This window comes from Opisthorchis viverrini, assembly GCF_000715545.1.
Source record: "Opisthorchis viverrini unplaced genomic scaffold opera_v5_451, whole genome shotgun sequence".
In the NCBI taxonomy this organism is placed as follows: domain Eukaryota; kingdom Metazoa; phylum Platyhelminthes; class Trematoda; order Opisthorchiida; family Opisthorchiidae; genus Opisthorchis; species Opisthorchis viverrini.
In genome coordinates this window covers 263,098-279,662 of record NW_008752113.1, presented here as the reverse complement: position 1 = coordinate 279,662, position 16,565 = coordinate 263,098, and positions in this window count along the sequence as shown.

Sequence of the window (16,565 nt, the reverse complement as noted above, 5' to 3'; positions counted from 1 at the left end):
AACACACCTGAATTCACCCATCCAGCATTCAAATTAAAATGATTATCATTCAGGAGAGCTGGTCATACACCGACCCCGAAAACCAACCCAATTCAACTCAGTAATAAAACCACGTATAATTTGGATCAATAATTCCTGCTTTGAGAAAACCTTATGAAACAGCGACCCTCCCTGATCAAGAGCAACAATTTAAAATTTAGACCAGCGCACTGTTTCGCTGGTACCCTTATGGTCTCTGTGTACGACATTTTTTACGGTACATGCAATCACTACAAACTCCTGCACTGCATTGGAATTGTATTTCAGTGGACCCACTTAATGTCTTATGGAGTGTCTCCTACTGGACTCGTGTGTTTCTCGACTTAGAAGCTTCAAATTAAGCATGGGCCAGGAATGTTTGGGTAAGAACTGCAAGACATGAATTGTAAGCTTGCTAGACCGCCAGAAACATTGCTGCAGTCCGATCCATGAGGATGTCTGTGAGGGGGTGGATAGTATGACTCATAACTAGAAATTGAGAACAGAATGTGTCATGTGCCGCTCAGTTTTCCTTACTTAACTGATGCTTCTCGTGTCCGAAAAAGATACCTCACAGCTGAACCACGTCTGTAGTCTTAGATCTCACGGTGAATGAAATGGTCTCGAACTGACCGTCATCGATTCATTGGGGGTCAAATAAGACATATTTGACCCCCACTTTCATTCGGTAATGTCTGCGAATTTTCCGAAAAGCATTCCGCAAAACAGTCATAGCTAGGAATCTTTTCGCGAAAGTAATTGGTCAATACAACAAACCGGAATGTAGGCAGGAGCTAGAATCCACTATTCTAGAAAGTGGCAGATTCAGATACATGACTGGTTAAAATAATTTCGACACTCACTTCATCCTAATGAACAACTCTCAAGCAGAACAACGTCTGCGCCACCTTGAAGCAATTGGCGTCAAAATAGCTACAACCCTATCGAATTTATCATATCGGTATCCCCGTATGTTCTGGTCTCCTGACGCATGAAAGCGTTGAAAACCTGCTGAAATTCCAGCAAATCAAGGGACCGATGTCAATGGCTTTAATTATCCTCCTCAACAGCGCTACCCTCCCTGCAGCTGGTGCCGCTGCCATTCAGTAAACCGATCATCCTATCTGCCGTTTACAAGTAGTATAAACTGAAGCATCGAAAGGCTGTCAGAATTGAACATAAGTTCCACTTAAACTCAGCAGAGTACAAAAGAAAGTTCCACTGTTTTTCAAACCCATTTGCGAACCGGGAGACTTCAGTGTCAGTATGTAGCAGCATATGGCACAGCCAGAGGCCTTCAATCTACCACTCCATGAACCTGTTTGGTCACCCATTCTGCCAAATGGGCTAACCCCTGGATTCACCCGATGCCAATTTTTTTAGAGTCTGAAAAGAAATTTCGTTGAGGTTGCACATCCGCGATGAAGACAGTTTGCACAGGCAGCTCATACAACTCATACAGATCAGAGGGGCAGTTATTGACCGTATAAGGATCATTTGGCAGTCTACCTTAGTCCGTGTTGTCAAATACATGTCTGTCGTTGAGGGAAACAAGAACTGAAGGTCTTGTGCAGTTGAATGGTAATCATACTAGCAGACTTTCGAAGCATTCTAGCTTTCGCGTAGTTCTGAGGGATGTGTCCGTTTTAACAGACAGAAGCAAAACGTACAATGAAACCACATCTGTCAGTTTTTCTTAGAATTTGGCCTACTTGAGAGGCATGCAGTTTTCTCCCACACGGTTGTGAGCGGAAATTCGTCTAATTATTCACTTTACATGTGTTCACCTTAATCAGGCTTGTTTTCTTGTTATACCTAGGTGGACGGGAGCATACAGCAGCACCAATATTCATTCCACGTGAAGCTTTCCAAGCACCATGTATGGCCCACTTAGGCATCCGTTACAGTCGCGAGGCTTTTCTGGATGGTACAACTGAAAACGACCTATCCCATGCCTCGAATCAATTTTTCGCTCAATTAAGAATGGCAATTCGTCCGTTTTTAGCACTCAAACAAAAGATAGTGGGAAGCAGTGGGCAAGGACACCATGCATGAGTACTGAGAATTAGACAACGCTATCAACCCTTCCATAACTACTTAATGCCACATGACACTCATCAACACTGCACAGACAACCGTGAACATACTCATTTTTGCTCGTCCAGAGAGACTTCGAATTGACTCAGCTATGTTCTCCGTACCTAACTCCCCACCTGTTTGCACTCTGTACTTTAGCCCACCGTTCACTGCGGTATACACCAACAGATCAGCACTAAATCATCGACAGCCGGATTCAATGCAAGTAGTGAACACTGAGATTGTGTCTGCTTTTACCAGTGACCGGAAATGCTTTCGCTGAAACCACCAAATCGTTCCGGATTGTGAGCCCAATCAACCGTATGGACTAATCTGACGGTTTTCCTTATATCCGAGGTATGCAACTCTGCGATCTGACTAAGCTAGTGGAATAAAAACGGTCTATATATATATATATGAAAATTACAAAAGTAAATACTGTGTGGTTACCTCTGCATTTTTCGTGGCTCGAATTTAATGTCATCACCAAACTGTCAGGGTCGATGTAAAGTTACCTCGTAATTATCAAATGACAACGGCACTCTCGGTAAGCAAACGCACATCTTTGAAAGTGTACTAATGTACGCATAAACTTCCCACTCTGTAAGCTTAAAGGAGATATCCAGCTTCAACCCCTGACTGCGACACTCGAGTACGTATTTCCAGGTAATATAGAATCTTACTTTACTTTTAGGTGAACATGTTTCAACAGGACACGTGATGGCATCTGTGTGGTTACCTCTGCATTTTTCGTGGCTCGAATTTAATGTCATCACCAAACTGTCAGGGTCGATGTAAAGTTACCTCGTAATGATCAAATGACAACGGCACTCTCGGTAAGCAAACGCACATCTTTGAAAGTGTACTAATGTACGCATAAACTTCCCACTCTGTAAGCTTAAAGGAGATATCCAGCTTCAACCCCTGACTGCGACACTCGAGTACGTATTTCCAGGTAATATAGTTAATAATCTTACTTTTAGGTGAACATGTTTCAACAGGACACGTGATGGCATCATGTTATAGTTAAAAAGCAATGGCTCTTGAATTTGTCTAGGTAGGACGTGTCTCTTTATACATTTCCTTGTAGAGGATATAGTGCAGAGAGGAATAAAAACAGGAAAGTACGCCATCTTTCGTTTAATCAGTAAAGGCTTAGATCAGTGATGCCGAATGTACGAACAGTTACGCGGTCAAGTTGAAGCAAATGGCGAGAAATGTTCGACGGCCCATCTGTTCATCATCCAATGGATTCACTGAAAAGCCACTATTCTCTTCTTTTTACCTATTTGTTTTTGGGAGGGGGCACCACAATGGACCAAATCCTTCTCAAAGTGACGTCTTTGTGTAATCAGCTGCCAACGCATTTTACGTTCTTGAATAAGAAACTCCGTAACGAGCCTGATATGAGGAACCACATGACTGGATTCTATTTATATATCCTTTTATTTTCTACTTCAGAATAAAGTATCTTTGAATCTGTCCAGGAAATGAGGCTTTTGCAGGCTTCAGATGAACTGAATCACATCAGTCGCTCAAAAACCGATGCTCAGATAGCACGAAGAATTCTTCTGATATTTTTTTTGGATGTTACGAATAGAAGTATTGCCCATGACTACCAAATGTGTTTACCCATTTAGCCATAGCACAACGTAGGCATGTGAATGACAGTCATTTTGAAGAAGCCGTTTTGCATACTGCTATCAGTTGCGTTAATGAGAACATCAGTACAGATGAAATGAGTTGGACTAAGTCACTTTTAGCATATCCGTCCGACAGTCTGCCCGGAACGTCATGGTGACGGGTAACTTGCTCATGATTTACTCTGTTCAAACAAGAGATTAAATTAGCAATGAATTAGATGGGTGTTCCGATCTAGCTCAGGAGAGACTGACCTACTCTACGGTATACGAATCCAGTTCAACAGTACATTGACAACTATTGTGCTTAGTTTGTCATCTGGGTTATCTGTATAACCCAGTTGATATTATTTATGAGGAAATAGTTTGTACACATTACTGATATAGCTAAAGTGATTTGATCCGTGATTTGATTGAGACGAAATTCAACTGGGTCACAGTCATTACGCTTGTAGTTAACCTCAGAAAATGGTTACTGTGATTCGGAGGCGAAGCGAAATATCACGGAGAAATAATAGCGGACGACAAGGGACTCACTGCACTCTCGTTGTTCAATGCTATATCTAATCCGGTGCTTATCCACAGTCAAATTAGGCCGCACTTAAACGCATTACATCGCCATTGTAAGCCTGCAACAAGCGACTAAACATTGGACAGCGTTATAGGTGTCCTTTCCGAGAATATCCTGATCCTAATGGCGACGGAAGAGGAAGATATGTATGCACTGTCCCAGACATGGAGGAAAGTTATCTGAAGGCATAAGGATGTACCCCGATTTTTTGCGTTACTCTTCGACCCCCCGCTACCCTGAGCCACCTTTTTTACTTTTGATGACGTATATCAATATGTTGCCTGAAGGCAACATAGCCTAGGGGTTCGTCATTTAAAGAACCGGTCAACACCGGATCACACTGCGTGACCTGATTAACTGAGGGACGGTGACGCTGTATCATTTCCTCCCTAACTATCCAAATTTAATGACTTCTTTAAGGGTACGCATGAATCTGTTTTTTTTGTATATAATCTTTCTTCAGGGAGATCCATATTAGTTCGAGAAATGAAAAGGCATTTGTGTTTGTCTGCCTTGAACTTTATACCCGTGTCTCCAAGTATACACTGCACGATCATGGTGCGGTGAATACAGAAGATAAAACCAGCAAGGTTAATGAAAGTACTTTCAGATCCGCCGAACTGACAACTGGCGATGTACTCACAAGAAATCATTTACAGAAGTGGATTAGATAGAAAGTAGGATGCCTAATCCAAAAATATCGCATTAAGCCCTTCCACCTACCAAGCTTTCGTAGCATGCCCACAGAGACAACCAAACACATGCAATCCGTATTCCGAACAGTCTCCAAATCAGCTGTTATACACAAGAAAGGCTGGACCGCAAAAAGACGAAACGATGCCTAGCAATAAATCCACTGAATGCCAAATCTGTCTGCCTAGCACGAGAGTGAATGCTGTCGTGCGTCCATCTGTAGCAGCCTCCATTAAGAATTATGTATCTGGTTCAAGGGTGAAATTTAGATGTGGAAATTGCAGTTCTTACTCAACGGACAAGGGTTCAATTGAGTATGAATGTATTGACATCTAAACTGATTTCATCGGTTTGACGAAAGACTACAACTGTGCACTCCGTGCTACCTATACTAAGATGTGTACAGTTATAGTGTATCATCGTGTCACATCTCTAGTTCTGATTTAGATACACCAGAATGTACAAATAGTGCGGACCGACAAGAGACATCTTATGATCCAATAAACTCGTGAACCTTCATGCAAATGGATATCGGAATCCCACCAAATCAGTGCCCAAAAGAATGGTATGGGTATGTCAGGTGACCACCATCTGCACTTTTTTGTGACAGACCAAGGTGGTAGCATGTAACAGCTACTTGACTTTTCACTGACGTCTGATCAGGAAACTGGGGAGAATCACAACTTAAAGAAGTCAGAAATCTGACATCTGTCACTCACTCTGTCCCTCTGAACACATGAAAAAACTGGTTATTCATTACCAAAAATTGAATAGTGTACTGTTTGGACTTTCACGGCGTTACTGCGTCACCAAATGGTGGCTTGTACTAGCGAGAAGAATCACGGAGTTTTGCAGTAAAAAGGTTTGATTATATGTAATATCTATCCAATATCTAGTCATATGAGCGGTGTTCAAAGGATGTTTATACTATTCACCTCTGTAACTGGATTTTGTCATACTGTTCCGCCCCTCCCCACCGTTTTAATCAGAGTAGATAAGAACAAGGGGCATCTCTGTATATTTATAAGATATTTCACTTTTGCTTCCTCAATTTGCCGATGCCTTCATGCCGATCGGTTTGTTCCAAGGAGGACCTTCTTTGGTCGTTTCCCGCCTGGAGCAAGGTTTTCTAATACTGCTTTTCCGGTGCTGCTTCCAGTTACATATGATTTGATTGCATATATCACATTCTTCCCTTCATATATTACTGGCTTAATTGTGTACCAATTTTGTCATTTTACGTAAAACTTTCTACTTGGCGATGTGTTTAACTTCTTGGAGTACGGGTTCATCGATTGACTATTACCCAGGTGGTGGATGATCTGCCCATCGAGCTTGGTTTTAGGCTTGCAAATGTTTCGAAACTAAACGAAGAGACACCGTTAGTATATGGTTCCGAACTAAGGAAACCCAAGTAGACATAGAAACAATCCTCGGCCAATCTCCTCCTGATGGTGTCTTCTTGTCTGATTACGAGGCAAGTTCAAAAACTAATTTACCTAAACAGCAGTCATGATTTTCCAAATACTTACTTTATCTACCGGTTAATTTTGATTAAATTGCCTTTTACAGACACGTTGTGTCATCACTACTTTTAAGCTTGGTTTTGTTGTCAATTTTGACATTCACTCGTGATACCTGAGAGTTGGTCCAGCAAAGATCGAACTGGGTGGTTTATGAATCAGTGTCACTGGATGATTTCTTGGTGCGAAAAAAAAACAGTTTTTTACTGAAGCCGCACCAGTCCAATAAACATTCCATTTGATTGAAACATACATGTAAACGTTGAACTCTCGAGCACTGGTTCACCAACTAGCTTGCGCACAACTCCCTGTTCAACTGGTAGCCGACTTACCGAATACCGCGGCTCGCAAATTGCGTAATCCAGCTTATAGCCAATCCTTTATTGCGAAACCACGGATGCATTTTACTCATGGATACGCGACCTAATTCAGGCTTCATCCCCCGAAATCTCTGAGAGTATCGGCGGAGTCTGGAAAATCATCAGTAATCTAATCTAATCAAGCCCAAAGAAACACAATGCTTATTCACTGACAGCAGACCAACTCAATTTGGATAAACTCGTCAGTATTAAGGCAGAGAACATCACAAACGAGAGATTCAGCTGGGTTCCTGGTGAGTCTCTCGAAAAACCAACTTAGTTTACGAATGAGTGTATACTCGTTAATTTCGTGCAACTTGGTTTCAAGTAGTACATAAGATTGACGGAAACCCGGAGACTTCGCCTACCTGGTAAGCCCCAAGAAGGGCGAAACCGGTCGTGGGCTGTCGACGGATTTTCAGCAACCTTATGAGTAGTACGTTACAGATGATGACAACTTTAAAATTTTTTCACATCTGTCCTCTATGCCTTCGCAGTTGCTGAAGTCATGTCAGCCTGACGGCTACACCTAAAAACAGGGTTTTATCATTCATCAGACACAGCTACCCAAGCTGATTTAATTTGCCATTCATATGCATGGTCGCGACCGCCCAAATCTGTCGGCTACATAACTAAGTGACCCTGCGGTTTCAGCACAAGTTCAAGATGGTTCCAAACTGTGCGTGACTTTCTGGTGGCTGGTCTTTTGTATCTGACTGTAGCGCAATTCACGTACACTGGAGATGTGACGGCACTCAGACATATTTAGGGATCTTGTCGGCGGCTCCTACTGACGGATCTACCGTTTTCTAAAGCTCATGCCAATGCAGTTATATTCGCTGCCTAGTGTCCCAGGTACATATGTCTCTACCAAGCTCTCTTCTCAATTCAAGTGTGCGTGAGTTCGAACAGCAAAGAAATCCACCTCCGCGCAATCCACCATGCAGCCTCAGACTCTACAGTATGGATGCTGAATATGTGTCCACAAGATCTTATGTATCACAGGTTTTTAGTATAACGCGCAGAAAATGATGAGATATCTACCATTGTGACTTCGACCATTGCGGACTCCCTCTTCTCTTCTCACACCGTTTCAAAAGGGAGCCCTGACATCTGGATCGCCAAGCTCGTACTGCTTGCGAAAACATCCTCATTTCACATTTATAATGCCGTAAGTTGTAGCGTGTGAGTCACGTAAATTCGAACTTCGTGTGTTTTAGTGTTTATGTACAGGTTAATCGACAACAGGGATACGTCCAACACACAAAAGCAATTTCAGAGACTTCTTTTTAACTGGTGGAGCTATGTTATGGCTTACGGCTCAAACTAAGCCCACCTCTCATTGCCTTATTGAGAGTGCAGTAAGCCCTGACCGTTGAAGTACTGATCACAAACGGACTACTATTTTGACCAAACGAAATCCGCCATTCTGAACTTCAACACAACTCAGGGAACTACTTCTCCAATAGATCAAAATCAGCTTACCCTTAACTCATATCGGAGGCGCGCTAATCACAATCCATAAGACTCTCTTCATGACACTTGCATCATTGGCTGAATGCAAGAAATTTGAACTCGTGGAATACAGCTCACGTGCAGTGAAGTCAATAGCGTTCCACATATTCTCAGCTTCTAATATGACTATGTGTTATGCGCATATCGACTCAAGAGTGTTTGTAAACTTAGTGAACATCTTTGTTGAGTGGTGTGTTGTCCAAACTGGGAAGAGAGGAATAGTCAGGAAGAACGCAAATCTCAAATAATGTTTCATGAGTACTCCTCAGGAGCTACTAAGGGGTAGAATAACAGTAGTTGCCTAGATTCCCCAGTTCGAGATGCCTGGAGCCCGAAATCAAAGGGGCTTGAGTTCGGTGGTCCGGATGGTCGGTTGACCCACTGGTCACTACACTTTCGTCTCAGGACTTGGCTTAAAATATGGGGGCAATGCAGTTCCACAATGCCATATTGTGAACAAACAGCATACGTTGGCTTCGCCTCTTGCAGCTGTGCCATCACCCATTGTAGTAGAAGGTGCTTGTATGACAAGAACTCTAGAAATAACTATTGTTATATATCATGATTCGCCACCGCGTGGTATCTGCTGCAGACCCGTCCAGTGCCTTAGTGTCGGAGAGAAAAAGACTCACGGAAGGGAACAGAATAGCTATATTCCAACAAAGTGGTTGCTAGAGCGCGAGTGCGTGCGAGTGCGAAAAGTACAACGGCCTCAAGCTTTTTATTGGAAGGACACTGTCTGAACTTGGTCCAACGCTGACGCACGCGGTCTGGCTTTAGTACGAGGCAGCGACGTGCTGCATATTGCGGAGGCGTTGTCTGTCCTTGATCAACGCTGACTCGCACTGTCTGGGTTTGATGCAAGGCTTTCAGGAAACTTATCTTCCTGATTGGTGTCTATCGGCAATTTGACCTTTTCGGTGCAAAATATATTCGGCAGATTACTTAACTCATTTTTTATGTTTGACGTGAAACGGTGGCTCCAAACACAAACGTTTAAACCATACTAGGATGGAAACTGTCCTCGACATCCCTATCTATAATCGGTGATGCGGAATCGTGTAAACCTAAATCGAAAAACGCATCCGATGCTGTCGTTAGAGCTAGAAATCCTATCGTCGTACATGTCAGTCATGGTCCTATGCTCATCAGCTTTTTAACTAACACAAGGAGGCTACGGAATGCTAATCAGATGTGACTGATTTGCCCAGCGTAAGAGTAGAAAATATATTACACTCAAGTATGTCGAGTTGCATCCCATGGACCAGGTAAAAACTGCAAAAGCTCCAAAGCACTATTTTATATCCTTTAGGTAGTTCTATAAGTAGTATGGATGCGCGCGAAATTTTGCCGCCAGATGGGACCAGGGGAATTCCCAACTACGTGGTTAAACTAGTTCACTTTCAGATGAAAGCCTGACCTTGTGCTACGGGAATCAGCCATTAAAGTCATCCGGACTGTGGAGAACAGGCGAATTAACACAAATGGTTCATCTAAGAATTGATGAACTTGGCGAGTGTTCATCATCAATCAACCCCGACCATAAAACACTGTGAACAATCAACATGTCGAACCAGGTCGCCAAAAAACGAAGCACTAAAATAACACATTCGCTTGATGAGCGTTACTAAAGCCAGTCACTTGATTTTTCCATGGGGAAGAAAGCAGAAATCAGGGTTGTGTCTCGAAAGACTAATAATGATGACTGAAGCATTTTTGGTTATTTTCAACGTATAACGTCACATCTTTAATGAAAACGGCTGATTTTCCTTTCTTTAGTTGTTTTCCCCTGATTTCTGGATTCTTTGGCTTATTTCCTCACTCCCTCCTTTTTAGTAAGCAAACATTTTACACATTTTATGATATGGGCTTACAATACTCAGAAGGTTTCTGAAAACTCCTCAACAGCCGGTAACCTGTTTTGCCCTTCTTGAGGCTCATCAGCTAAGTGAAGTTATCAAGTTTTCTCCTACCCTATGTTATGTTCGAGCCCAAATTGTACGAAGGTTACGAACTGCCCACATTTTTGCACACCCATTCGGTTTTGACAGGAGACTCAGCCAAACCCAGCTCAATAACAAGTGGTCTAGTCCCGCCAGTCGTGCTCTTTCGAAAGCACACGGCAATGCTGGAGCCCAAAGCTACACCGTTTTCTAAACCACACTAGAAGTATCTATCACAACCGCGCTTTTGGCTTAAATATGGGAACACCAGATGCGCCACTGTGTCACTCGTTAACTTGCCTTGTTCATGTCAGTCATATTATACCTAACTTTTACTCAGCTTGTGGAATGTCAGTCACATCTTTGAGGCGAGGCTTATCTAGGTGGTGTATGAATCATTCAATTATGACCGCGAGCGCAAAGATTAATTGTTTGGCAGGACAGTTAGCTAAGAGATTTTTGAACACCTGAATAACCAGTAGTTCAACGGTAGTACTCAGAGGTTCCAGTCCTGCGATGGAGGCTATTACATGGCATGTCATCAGTACCGAATTACCCTGAGAATAGCTTCAGATCCCACATGATTCGCTAGGACAATGTAATGGATTTTATTGAGTGCATAAAGTGGTACTGTCTCGATTGTTTTGAAAAGAAAACCACATTGTCCAATCAAATATATGTCCTTTGATTTTATTTAGTTAACGTGTTGCACCCATTGTGGTGAATCCGCTCTTTTGGACTCATGAAAAAAATCGGAAGCAACGAAACTATTTTTTCAGGTAATGAACTATTGGATGTGTGCTGAGGATGATTTGTGTTGTAGTGTGCACCGTCGACCTTTACATTCATCCAAAACGCCTCGGAACCAAGCGAGAGAGAAAAAAGCGACTACCCAAACTTAGTATATTTGATCACATGGAAAGTTAAGGTGTGGGATGCACCGTGTTTCAACAAGGTTCGTCCGGTTTATCCGACTGCGCATGCACTGTAACTTACAAAGACAGTAAATCATAAAAATGGATCTAAACTCAACAATTTCTGCGTGCAAAGCATATAAGAAATAAGATCCAACTGTTTAGATAAGTGACATGATTAATGAATAGGAATAAGCGATTCCAAATACCGCTTTGTGCATTTTATTTTTCTGAGTTATTTGGAATTTAAAATCAATAGGCTTGGCAAGCATGTTACAACAAACGTCACTGCGACCAGCACACAGAGACCAGGTAATCGATCACTGTCTTTCAAAAACGCGTGCAAAATGATCAGAACAGCCAGTGTCACCCGGTTAATATCTGAAACTATTACAAATCATTTTTGTGATCATGTTTCAAGACAGCATCGGAAGTAGTTAAAATGCCACTGAATAAGAACTGGTACACCACTTTCTCCACCAGTGAGCCCCAAACTGGACGAGAAAAAAACTCTAGGACTATCCTACTTTTCAAACCTTGTAAAGTAATGAAGTCCATTCAATAGTAAAGGAGTAGTGACCTCCCCGAGCGCATAATTGAATTGGCGGACACATGCTGACCTGACATGCATGAAGCAACGTCACCTCTGAATGTGGCTGCATAGCTTTGCGAAGTGACCTCGTTTAAACAGGATATTTCCACCTGATTGACCAGGCATAATTGTCGAACTCACTAAAAATATCGTTTCTGAAGAGAATATATGTTATTCTTGATAAAAATAAATCAACTTGGTTGTTGAGGTTCCCGATACGGAGCTTTGAGTCAGGTGTAGGTTTGATGATCCCGAGTATGAAAAGGAATAACTGGGTTCGAAAACCTATAATATTGTTTACACAAAAAGGGGCAAAATTACAAATCTCAGGTTCCCACGTCAACAACTGCGCAAGTCTGTCGTTGTCCGGCACAGCATAGTGTCAAGGTCCTCACACCAGTCAACGGTGAGCGGAATGCTGACTCGGTGGTGTGTGTGTGTGCGGTCGTCCCTTCTGAGACCTGATTCTGACTGTCACGTGATTCATTCATTTGTTGATCCACTGCGACTCCACCGCATCTTCAGAGCCCGAGCCCTTCGCTCAGCTTTTGGAGCATCCAATCACATCTAGTTAAAGTTTTGCGCGAACATTCTCACGCATGCATCTGCGTCTGGTGCACACATCAATGCACGGAACTCTCGCTCGGGCTTGTGAGTGTGTGACATGGAAGCACAGATCCCGAGTTCATCCCCCCTGTTCCGCGGGAACAACAGCACACACAGAGGGGTGAAACCGAGTCGGGCGATATTGAGATGCACGGCACATTCGACCCTCTTAGGAATATGGAACAAATAGACCGGTTGAGATCAGTGGGCGGAACAGAGATTTGACAGGCAGGTTCTCCAACCGAAAGATCAATGTTTTCGGACGCGATAACGAACTGCGAGGCTTAGCCATGGCACCCAGAAAAAGTCTCTCTGAATCTGTGAGCGTTTGCAAGAAGCACCGGTCAAAAAACCTCGTCCACTGCGGTTCTAGGATGAATTATTGATTGGACCACAGAACAGTTCAGTGACAGACTTAGACGTATCATTTTAATACACACGTAGAAAACTTCAAATGTTAACTTTCAAGAATAATTAACGATCGTTCGCGAACATGGACTGCCAAACAATGACCGAAATTTAGCTGGCTTATAGTTAATTTATTTCACTTAGTGAACAAACATGCGAGAAATCTGTCACCAGCCCTGTGTATGCTTTTGTAGTGACATCAGTCCCAGAACCTGACCATCAAGGAAAAGAGGAAGCCTCGCTTAATCGACTGAAACCATTCTTGTTGAGTCTTACAGCAAGCGCCACTACTTTTGTTGACATCAAACATATTTTTAAATAAGTGAAGTCGCGGCGAGACGTGTCGGGATGGGTTAAAAAAACGCAGACATGTTTTCACTTGATACGAGGAACACCTGGGGGGTGAGTGAGAATGTCACAGATCCCACAACCACCAACTACTCTACAAACTGTCCAGCAGATTTTATGCGCCTGTGGCACTACATCAATGGGGGAGCACCGGTAGGTGAGCAAATCGGTTGACAAGGCCAGGGCAGTTCGAGCCCCCGGGATAACCAATCACATCACAAAACCTGAATATGTTCGCCCGTTTACACGTAAAAATTCAGATGCACCCAGTGTGCGCTGGTGAAGCATTGGTAAAACGCTCACTTTGCAAGTCAGATATGCGGAGTTCACCCCCCCCCCCATTGAACATTCACTGCAGGAGATCCCTATAAAAAGCAAAACTTGACTCCAGTGCTTACTTCTCTCCCCCCCTTCGGTATGAACTCAGCAGGATAGGAAGACGGCTAATCAGACAAGAGATGTGAGATGCTTGGGTTGTAAAGACATTTTCTCAGATTGTCAAGCGATCCTGCTTGTCTTTCACAGCTAAAATAACGTCAAAGGGTAGAACTGAACATTGATAAAAGCGTCTGTAGTAGGGCATCCGTTAGAGGTCGGAAAGTACACACTTGATTTATAGACCAGGCGTGCGTTTTCGAAATTATAGCTGCAACTTACACCATGGACCAGTGCATGTTCTTACGAGAAATCATGATCAACTGTATGCCGGCGACTTCGGCTTGCGCGTGGCACTCTTAGGTTTTTGCACATGTCACCAATTATACCTTCACTCGCTACACAACATTGGTATTTTATGTTGTCTCATTTTTTTATTGTTCATATCCAAGTAGATCAGGTTCCCCGTCGATTGCAACGTTTCTCCCTCCTAGCTAGACAATTCAATGGCGGGTTTTATAGATGGCGGAACGAACGAATGTGAAATTAATGCAGCAGTTGTAGGAACACGTGGTCGTACAACGAGCAAATTATCAGATATTAGGAAGCCTTGCGAATGATTCTCTGACGGAGGGAAACTAATCAGATATTCGCGAGAAAACATCGAAGAAAAATCCGGACAAACAGTTGAACTGGCGAACACCTTTTGGCACCACAGGAAACAAAGGGATAACGATCATTTCAGCCCACACATATGAGAACGTGTAACCAAGTGGCTTTAAGCTACGACATCGGCGCAAGTTTTCAAGACGATTTTGTTTCACCTATCCATACAAACAACAGGGACAACTTGTACCTGCCAAATTAGTGACCTTATGGGTTGATGCGTCAAACAGCCGATTTCCATTTGTTGAGAGTGAGGGCCGACAGAGAAATCAGCTTAAGAATATGAATGAAGTCCCGACCACCTCCAAACAGTCAAACGACATATACACTAACTCAGATGGAAGACGCTGCTTCTGGTTACGCCAAGCTCTCAAGGTAAACCTGCGAAAACTTGCCTCATTACTTATGGTTAAAGCGATACTATGGAAAAGTGCTTTTTGCCCACAGGCAAAAAGTCATGATTGCAATAATTCAAGTGGCATGTGAGCTTCAATCATCAGCTGATTAGAACAATACCCCTCTTCCGGGAAGACATTTCTGTGGTTGATGCCCACAGGCATTCTTTGAGCTTGGTAGAAATAATCCTTCCCCGTTCAATAGTTAAGGAAACAGTGAAAGTTTGGAAGTGTTCTGACGCTAGGAAAACGCTTGCGGATTTGTTTAACGGAAATGGATTTTCTCAGTGGCTAGATGTAGAAATAATCCTTCCCCGTTCAATAGTTGAGGAAACAGTGAAAGTTCGGAAGGGTTCTGACACCAAGAAAACGCTTGCGGATTTGTTTAACGGGAATGGATTTTCTCAATGGCTAGATGACATCCCAAGTGTGAATGTTAGAAGACTGGCGAGCACAACACTTCAGCGACAAATGTATTCAAAGACAAACGGATAAATTCATCTCCCGGGAGTTTGGTGAGACGAACCTCTAATTGAGATACTGTTTATTCTCATTGGTTGAATTTTACTCGTATGACGTGCTAAGCTGCAGAAAATATAATGTCAAGCTGCTCTTCCTGTCTAACAGTTCCGGAATTGCTAGATCTTTTCGACACAGTGCAGCGAGGGTACCGCACTTTAGATGCTGATGGTAAAGTCCAATCGGTGGACGATGATATTCGACCAAGGTCGCATGTTTAAAATCATCCATGTAAATATTAGTCAAATGTGAATATATTGGAGATTCTCATAAAGGAAACTACTCACAAGGTTGCTGTAAACTCTTCGACAGCCCACGACCGGTTTCGCCCTTCTTGGGGCTAATCAGGTAGGCCCAGTCCCCGAGTTTCCGTCAACCTTGTGAGTAGTTTCCCTTATGAAAATATACTGCGATCTCTCGAATATCATGCCAACTGAATCGTGAGGTGGCCTGTGTGCAGCACATTCAGCTGGAGGACATCATAAACGAGAGATTCAATTGAGTCTCCAGTGAAAACCATATTAAAGATTCCATTGCAAGACCTTGTTCTTTTGAGCAAACAGCTGTCAAGAGCAAACTGGTCAAGGTTCAACCACACTTTTATGCCCTCCACTATCTCATCCAATGACAGCTCTGTGTTTATCAGACACTTGACCTTTGACCTGATGGACGAAATTCCACTCTTCCCAAAATGGACAGGAAATTTTTGCAGCTCTTAAGTGGAATCGGTTGTTTCGAAACTGGATGGCATGAGAGTTTCCATTGTGTCGGAACACTGAAGTTCCTCTACATCGGAATGTAGCTCAAGTGTAACATGGTAAATAATTATATTCACGGTGGACGCTAAGCTCAAGGGTGGTTGGTCCAATTCTCATAGCCACTGGTAAGGACGCTTCAAACTGGTGTGAGCTCAGTTGCGCGGTTTTTTGTTCACCCCGAAGCTTCATGTCCTTAAACAAGTATGGTGGGTGGGATGACCTTGTTACCTCGTTCGAAAAGACGACAGCAGATACTGGCCACTTATTGTAAAGCTGTTACCGGATTTTAATATATGGGTTGGAGAAGCATGAAAAAATGAAGAGGCCACAACAATTTCTGGAGATTTTTCCTGAAGGCGCGTTGCCTGATAATGTGCACGCACCTCAAGCGGACAAGTAAAAATAGATTAAATTGTCCAGCCGCCGGATGTACCCACTAGGGCCTAATGACATCAATCTGTCCTAGGGACGTTTATTACAAGTGCATCACGTTCAAACATGGAGTTAACTGAATGACTGCTTATTAACAAAACACAATCAGTTCCGCCCTTCTTGGGGTTTATCAATTAGGCGCATTTGTCGAGTTTCTGTCAACTTTATGTCCCTCATTAACCAAAACTGAACACTCGTTTGCGTATCAATTTGT